The 9,439-nt window shown below is 38.2% G+C and overlaps 1 pseudogene; it reads right to left on the reverse strand.

The window, feature by feature from the left end:
* Positions 1-5,290: 5,290 nt before the first annotated feature.
* On the reverse strand, positions 5,291-6,514 carry LOC148299089 (ruvB-like 1 pseudogene; annotated as a pseudogene).
* Between the last annotated feature and the right edge of the window lie 2,925 nt (positions 6,515-9,439).

The raw sequence follows: 9,439 nt of genomic DNA on the forward strand, positions 1-9,439 counted from the left end.
ATAATGACTAAAATTTTGATAATTTCAATAAAAGGACCAGTATTATAGACAGCTGCATATGCAGAATCATTATTAATTCAGTATAATTTGTTTCAGAGTTTCCCCCTCCTGGCTCTCATTGATGAGATTCCGATCGTATTTGATCCATTTCTTCAGGGTTTTTATGCATTACTTGAGGTCAGCCAGCTTATGGAAGATTCTTATAACTTCATACAGAAACTCCTCGAAGGCCTGGTCGAGGGTGCCCTGAAAACTGAGTGTTTACAATTCTGACAGTGCTTTCTTTCTTTAGTAAGCCGATTTCCTGCTCTTCTATTTCTTCAGGCAGATAAAAAGGATGCTGAGGCAAACTTTTTACTTATTGTGAAAACTCTTGTATGTATCCTACAAGTGCACACCATCAAGCACCCAGAATAAATCAGTTTGAAATTAGCCATTAGCCAGCAAATTTATATGCTTGAATTCGGAGCTCTCCGTGCGTTTCACAAAGTTTTAGAAAAGCGAAATCACCAGCACCATGTATTGATACAAAGTCGGGGGATTTAATTTGAACTTGAGCTTGAAGACCATCGATTTTTATAACTCTATTATTTCTGCCTTATTGCATGTGCCCTCCAAAGCCGAGAGATATGTGTCAATATGGGGATGCGAAGATATTTAGAGCTTGCTCGCAATAAAAATAGCGCAGAGGCCGACCAGCTGATACTTGGCTCTGGGGACAGCAGCAGTCCCCACATATTTATCAAGATAATGCATCGCGTTATATACAGCATTCTTAGGTATTTTTATTTACTTGGCGAACTGCATGAGCCATTATCCAAGAATGACCCTCATCGATTTTGATATGTTTGATGAAGAGTTCCTCCACTTGATCACATATGAGGCGTTCTTTTATTTTAACGAGGAGAGTTGTTGCTTGAGAGCGATGTGCTGCTCAGGATTGTCGAATGAATGTGCTCTTCTTTTCTCTGCACTGTTGTTGGCAGATATGCTTGCAGACACTGCTGTTTCAATCGATAGCTTATGCTCACAATGCTTATGATATTACTTAGGCATTGGATTTTTTTTAGGGAGTAAGATTTGCGATTGTTTTTCAGTTTAGATGAACTTAATCTTGCAGATTCGACTTGCTTACTTATTTGGTATATTCTCATACTCCAAATTAATGTTCAAGGCTTGCTTAACTGCCTTTCCAGAGTAGTATTTTTCACGATAGTGATAGGGTGCTGGGAGTTTTCTCGAAGATTATTCATTTTCAATGGCGTCTTTGAGGATTTTGGAGATCGACTACTGCGGCAGAAATTTTACATTCGACATTCTCTTGAGCAAGCCTGCTTGATCAAGTGAGCGATACTTTATGGTGACTTTCATCGTAATTTAAAATTTTAATCATAACGATTTTCATAAATAGTATAATAATGCTAAGATTGTCGAATCGATAATGCCAGTAATGTGTAGGTGTAGGCAAGGGAAGGGAAGAGCTCATGAAAAATCAGAAAAATATTGGTCATCCTCTATTTTCGACCAGGGTTAGAGGTTATCGCACAACTTATTGAGTTCATTGGAATTGAAATACTTGCGAGTCCTCAAAAAGTTATTCGGTAGTTTGTGTTATTGGTACTAACTTGATAAGTTTCTTTGAGGCAAGGGCGGCTTCGTCTTAAAATGCTCATAACTAACTTTATTGCGCCCAACTGTGACTACTTTGTAATGTTCCATTATCTCCGACTGGTGGTTCGTTTCGATGTACTCGTTCTTAAATTCGAAAGACTCAAGTATCTTATTTTTTTTTTTAATTTATTACAACTTGTAGGCGTGCCCTGCGCAGATTTAGTGAGGGTCAGGTATAATTTCCATTTTTTAATGCTGCGAGGCCCTTCGATGGCATATATTGCGAAGCCTTTTCCTAAGAAACCCAGCTTTAGCTGAGTCCATATATCTCTTTTTGAAAAGGGCCTTATCCAAAGAAGCAGAATTGGTAGCACTTTAGCTTCTTTTGGGTTCATCCGACTTAAACAACTATTCGATTTTGGACTTTATTTTTCTGACATCAAAAAGACGCTAGTGTGATTTCCTTTTGTCAAACTACCTGCCAGCAGATAAATTTCTGAATTAGGAGGATTTGGCTGTATTAAAGGAAAGAGATCCTGTCCGCTGCATCGACAGAGGAACACTCTGTTTAATGAAGGTCAAATCAGAACTTCTTTGGATAATCATCTATCTTACTGCAATTATTAGTAATTATTTATCATATTAATCAGCAAACATGAACTAACATCAATATTCGTGAATATCGATGTAAGAATGCACATTTGACTATTCTTGCATGGGTGGTTTCAATATCGGCTTATCATTAATATCGGCTATCATTCAATAATGGGAATTAAATTAAATGAGGAGTCCTTAAATAGCAATTATTTTAACTGAATAACCATTAGCTTCAAGCACCCTCAAAATAGCGGTTTTCATATTTTACATAGGCAAAACATATCACAAATTGACACACACGCAATATATTACACCTAATGCGTCCATTCAAGAAAATCCCCATCAATCCCCTTACTCATCCCACATCTTAGCATTCAAAAGCCTCAACTGAATAGATAAAGCAGGGCCTTGAACGCATAAAGAAAGCGCAGGAGCAAGTACTGGAATAATTAAGGAAAAACCAATAGATTGATGCGTTTAATTCACGTAACAACACATAGAACATCTATCGGAACACCTCGCAAGTATATCGAGTTAAAACTGAATAAAATAAACTGTTGAAGAAAGAACTCGAATCGTAAAAATCGCACTCTCAATAAAAATCCGAACTCTATCGAAGGAGGATTGTCGACTTATAAGGGTCGTTGCATCTCCATGAAAACAATGAAAAAAATCTCATGGAAAGAGTAATCGAACTAGAGCATAAACTAAAGGAAAACTTACTAAAGTATCGAGAGTTGGAGGCCAATCACGAGGTGACAATCAAACTCAATCGAAGTCTGGAGGGCAAAGGCAAAAGTTAAAGCAATTACTACAAGCTAGAGGCCAAGTATGAAGAAATATTAGAGAAATATGGCCACGCTATTACAGAGAAGGAAGCTGCTATTCGGGAAAAAAATATCATAGAGAAAGAGTCAAATGAGCTCAACACCCGGCTCAAAATAAACTTGGAAGAGGTGAAAAGGGAAATGAAGGAACTTGCCACAATGAAAGATAATGCAATCAAAAGCATAAGGTAATAAGAAGAAGAGAGTGATAGATACTTCTCTAAATCAACAGTCCAACAAATTATCAGAACAGTAAACTCTCTCGGCATATAAATATACAACATCAATAAGTATCACGAGGAATTCTACAACAACACTAAACTCAAGTTGAAATTAACGAATCAAGATTTAGCCGCATAGGAAAATTATCAAAACTCCCTTAACTAAATTCTGGAGCTCATGAACAGGTTGCAGAATTTGCGGTCGATGACGGATGGATCAGAAGAGTACTTAGACTAATATGAAAACTCGAAGAAGCATCAGCAATAAATGTAAGAGTAGTTTAAGAATAAAATTTAGTAGTTAATGCAGAAAGAGCTGAACCATCGGCAGTAGCTATAGAAAAAGAGTTTGAAACATATTGCGGATTTGAAGAAAAATATCCAAAATTTATAAGAATAAATAAAGGGAAATTAATTGCAAATTAAGAATCTCAAAAAGAATGTAAAAGATATGGGTGAGGAACTTAAATTTAAAGTGAAAGAACTCTAAGAGTGCATTGAGGAGTTAGAGAGACTCAGAAAATAACTGAAAAATTAAAGAAACAATAGTAAAAACATCTAACAAAATAATACGAGACTTAATTCTATCCAAAACAAAAAACAAGAGCTAACAAAAACAATCGAAGAGCTGAACAAACAGATTTTATTGTTGACCAAACAAAAATCGGAACTACTTTCGCAATTGGAAGCCCTTCAGAACAATCTCAACCAAGATCATTACAGTTCAACTAACAAATTCAATTAGCTGTCATCAATAATTGAAACACTGTCATCATAGATTCAAAAACACAAAAACAAAAACGAATCACTCTCAATTGAAAAGCAGCATACATAGCTAGCATTGCAATCATTGTCCTACAAACTGGAGGAATCTGCTGCAAACTTATCAGAGAGCCTCCTGTTGAAATCAAAGCTACTCAAGGAAAAATAAGAAATGTATTACAAAATACAGGAATTGAACAAATAAAAATAGGGATACAAAAATGATATAATGACCCTCGAAAGGATTGCTGACGAGTACAGGCAAGTTAGCGCCGGCAAGCAAGAAATTTACAATCGAGAAGCCATGTAACTAAGAAGGGAAATCGAAGTTGGTAACTAAGAGAGGAAATAATTGAAGGACTTGAAATTTCGATACAACAAACTGGTTGATGACAACAAATTCTTAGGCAGAGTGATGTGGCAAAATAATGCGACCATCAATCATCTATGGGAAGTTAAGGAGGTTTAGTATATGAATATTAATAAGATCATGCATCAGCTGAAATGATATCTATTTAACATACACTCTTTATTTAACATAAGCTCTATTTACATACTATACTATCTGCCTATAGAGACTCTCTATTTATATATCTATTTTAATATATCTATTTTTACACGAAACAATTTAAATGAATAATCAAAACACAGAAGAACGAATTCTGATTTCAAGTCTTACAGCTGTGATCCAGGCATTGAGTCCGAATTTGGTCTGAAAAGTTATTACAAAGAATAAATAGTTCGGACTTCCTCGCTATTCATAGACTTCAATGATATACCTTAAGTTGACCATGAAGCTGATTAAACTTATTTCATCTCTATATTTCCCTATTGCCCAGGATTTGTCCAATTTGAAAGATATCCGCAGTGGCAAGTGGTTTTACTTCATCCCGTAGAACAATGTATCGATTTTATGTTAAATTTCTACGGCCTTAAATTTGACGATATTTTGCTCAATGAGCGGAAATATCTCCTTTTGGACTTTGGGATGTAATTCTTACGAGACTTTGTTGAGAAGAGCAGTACCCATTTTTAATGTGCACAATTTAATAATTTGATTATTTGGAGTTAAGCAGATAGTTTATACTACTAAACCTACTTTCGATCTTCGTTCAGCATATCTGGCTTTATGAGCATTATTCAATATTATAAGCTTTATGGATATGCCAACGGATATGTGTGCTATTAGAATGGAAGTTTCACAAAACTTTCCGATCATTGCTTTATAGGATTTAAATGATGAGAAGAGCCTAATTACCATGGTTAAAAAGATCACGAGATATACCCTGAAGGATTCTGCTGCAGCAACTTGGCTGATTATTTAGCATCATAAAATAGCTCGTTGACTTCTTCTATTTCCTATTTACTGATCTAAGCTTTGCCGCGAGTGTTTGCCAAAACCCATGCAGGCGTCAGCAATTGCACTGAAAATCTTAAACTGGTTCGATCTCCGATTTCTCCCAATAATGCCAGAGCCTCGGGTGTCATCTTTAAGCTTTCAGTGGAGGCCCTGATCGCGAGGATTTTCATTAATTCTTCGAGCCCGTATGTGACTGTTCTGATAATAAGTAGCCTGTCAAGCAAATCGACTGGGATCCCGTGGGCTGAGACCATATCAGTTCCTCGAATAGTGCAGATTCCTCTGTTGGTCGCAAGTATAACAATTGGCGCCAACGTTGACTCTAATGCCCGATTCAGGAAGGTGAAGCATTAAATGTCGAGCATATGGACTTAATCGATGAATAAAACACCTGGGACTAACTCAGCAATTCCTTGATCAATGTATCTGTTGACAATCTTGTTTATTTATCCTCGAAGTTTCTCAGTCACTTCAGTTTTCTTGGGCTTCATGACCTGGCCCATCAAACTCATAAAATCATTGCCTCCCTGGGGCTTCGCATTCGACATATCTAGATCATGCAGAGTAACATCTTGGACAATTTATTTTTTCTTATGCACATCTCCCTTAGGCAAGGGCACATACTCCTCGGCTTCCAAGTCGTACTCACTCGCATACGAATCACATCTGCCTACTCTCTTTACATTGCCCGTCGATGCTTCGATATAGACAACGTCGCCGATGGAGCATTTTTAACGGGTGAGATTTTAATGAATGGAAGGATCGAGTTTGAGTTGCTTGGTGCCTTTGGATGTCTTTAATGTGATAATGACACTCGTCACGATTTTATTGCCTGAAGTTAGGTCATCTTTTTCTTAGGTTTTCAATTACGAAATCTATCCCTCCCAAACTTATTTAGTTTCCTTGATTTTCAAGCCGATGGATCGCCTGAAGTTTTCCATAAGCACTTCTGTTTTTTTCACTTCTGAGGAGAAGACTTCAGAGCCCACCATTGGACAAAAGGGAACTTTAGGCCCCAACTCCTGTGCAATTGCAAGAGCAATAGCCGTTTTGCCAGTACCTGGAGGCCCAGCCAGCAAAAGGGCTCGACCAGCCATCTTCTTCGCCCTGATCAAATCAACAGCAACGCCGGCAGCCTATACTATCAATGAACCTTTACTTCTCTCGCAACATTCTGGCCGACCATACCTTGGGAAATATCGTTAGCATAACCATCTTCCTTAAGGCCAAGCCCTTTGACGTGAGTGTGAGTGGAGACCCGCTGCGTTTTGGTGGTGGATTTAACTTCTTCGATTTTGAGTTGATTGGACATTCAAATATATTTAAATATGAATTGGATCCATGAATCAGAGTTTATTTGATAAGCGTGTTTTATAATAAAGTGAGAATATATGGGAAATCGGGAAGGCGCCAATATAATAACATAAAATGAATAATATTAGACATTCATCTCGCTTTAGTTCTCTTGCATTCTTCAAGCTTCCAGTTTATAGTACCACATCAATAAAATTAATTAATTTAGGTCAATGAATTTATTAATTTATTATAGACAATATTCTGCGATGAAATGCTTTGTTTTGTGTTGAATTATTTATCGAATTTACATTGATCCTAAAAATCGATCATATTGACGCGACTATATTTATGCGATCCTATTTATGTGAGATATATGTAATCATACCTATGCTTATTCATGGCATCTTCCATATGCAAATGAATTGACTCAGTAACAGTGTTTCAGTCTGATATTATATACAAAAATAGGAGTTCAATTTGCAATCGAAGGTCTGAAATGAAAAGGTCAATGCCTGCTAAATAAGTTCACAACTCTAAAAATTCTCCCAAAACTATCAATGCCAAATATCAGTCTCCCATCCGTAAAATTAACCGTAATCATATCCATCCTGTTACGACGACCCCTGATGATGGCCACAGGGTCGACACATAAACTGTGTAGTATTAGTATGCCATTCAGTATTAATGTAACAGGGCAATCGCTCATTTGGGAACTGTCTCGCCTATGAAGTCAGTTCATGTTCTCCATCAGTAAATTTACAGCAAATAGAATCAGAAATTGGATACCGACGTGAAGGGATATGCGAGAGAACATAGCAAAAAACTGTCGGCTTTGCAGAAATAGAGTAACAATCGGGCAAGGAGTATCAGCGCTAAATAAATAGAGACCAATAGTAGACAGTAGTTAATACACAACGAGCCCTACATTTGCAATTCACAGCATTCTGGCAAAGCCCTAACCAGCTTCAGGCCAACAACAATCGAAAAAACTTGTAAAATCAGCAACAAACCATCAAAGAACGCTGCACTTGCCCCTGAGAGATATATTCGGCTCAATTCAAGGGCTGTTGAATCCTCGAAGGAAAAGTAGTATCAACGCAGAATTGCAACACTCGAAAGAGAACTGGAAGAGAGCAAGAGCAAGTATGAAAACTCATTGAAAGCAGTCAACAGGGTAGGCAAGTTCCTCGGGAGGGAACAGTACAAACTCTAAATGCAGAAACAATAGTATGAGTCCAAGATTCAGATGCTGAAGGCAGAACTGGAAGAGAAGAATACTTCGAAAACATAAAACGCAAAGATACCGCATGTGTTCTCGTACGCCAACGGCATCAAGCTATTGCCAGAGTCAATGATTCTGGAGAATATCAGTGGGGAGCTGAATGGCTCAGCCCTTTTCGATCATGAGGCCCAGGAACAATCAATTAATCGCAGCAGAGAAAACAACTAGCTCATCATGGAAGACTATCTCGCCAAACTCACAAGCACAATGAGCAGTATTGGCATAAACTCCAACTTGGAGATGGAGTCTAAATAGGTCAGTTTAACTGACATATGAAAGTGAGGCACTGATGTTGTCAAGTGTATTACTATTTATCCAAACTAATTCATATTACTATAATGGCTCTCTTTTCGATTGCCGTGCTCGATGCTCATTTCAATATTCGAATTATGCACTTATTGACGTTCATATGCAGATGATACGTATGTTGGTGATATGATGCAATTCAATTCAAAAACGAGAACTCCGGCTCATAGTAATCCAAGCATTGTTTGAACTTGGCCAAGTTGGGCTCGTTGAAGAACTTGAGCTTTAAGATGTCTTAGATTGGCATTCGGTCAGCCTCGTCCCACTTAAGGCATGCCTTTAAGACTTCCTCGCACTTTTGGGAGATATAAACAGTCTTGGGCACTTGGATCTTCTCTGATGTGTCCAGGTCGGTCATGATGTCCATTATGTGATTGAGAGAAGGGTTGTCGCCATAGGGCGAGCAGTGGCAGAACATCCAGTAGAAGACGATGCCTAATGCCCAAATATCGCACTTGGGGGTATATTTTTACTATTTGAGTATTTGGGGGGACATGAACAACGGGCTCCCAACCTTACCTTCGATGGTAGTCAAGTTGGTGGCCAGCCCGAAATCGATGATTTTCACTTTATTTTTATTGGGGATGTATAAAATGTTGTGCATCTTGAGGTCACGATGCGTTATCCTCAGTAGATGCAACGCTTGGATTCCCTTGAGGAGCTCAGCCATGATGGGCCTTGCTTCTGATTATGTGAATTTTTGAGGGTAGTTGCTGATAAAATCGAAGAGGTTTATGCTGCCCTCTTCGAATTCGGTGACGATATAGTAGCTGCTCTTTGATTTGAAGAAATCCACAAGCTGAATGACTTGAGGGATGAAATGGGCCTTTTGCAAAGCTTTTACTTAATTCTTATAGTTTTCGAATGTGGCCTCTGAGGCTTCTATTTTGTATTTGTTCATTTTCTTGAGAGCGTAGGCTTTCCCAGTGGATTAGTCGATACGGTAGGCCTTGTAGACAGTGCCGCATGCTCCCGAACCCAGGATATCATCGGGGCAGTCCCAACCCCAACCCCAACCCCAACCCCAACCCCAACCCCAACCCCAACCCCAACCCCAACCCCGAATTGCGATAGCTATTGTTAGTTTGTATTATATCATAACAGCTGCATTAATACATCGCAATGTATGGCTATTTATGACCATTTATGTATGCTCTGATTGTCTGCATTATCTGCG

The sequence above is a fragment of the Brachycentrus maculatus genome, unplaced genomic scaffold, assembly GCF_059751285.1.
Source record: "Brachycentrus maculatus isolate JH-2025_06_01 unplaced genomic scaffold, ASM5975128v1 h1tg001349l, whole genome shotgun sequence".
Taxonomy (NCBI): domain Eukaryota; kingdom Metazoa; phylum Arthropoda; class Insecta; order Trichoptera; family Brachycentridae; genus Brachycentrus; species Brachycentrus maculatus.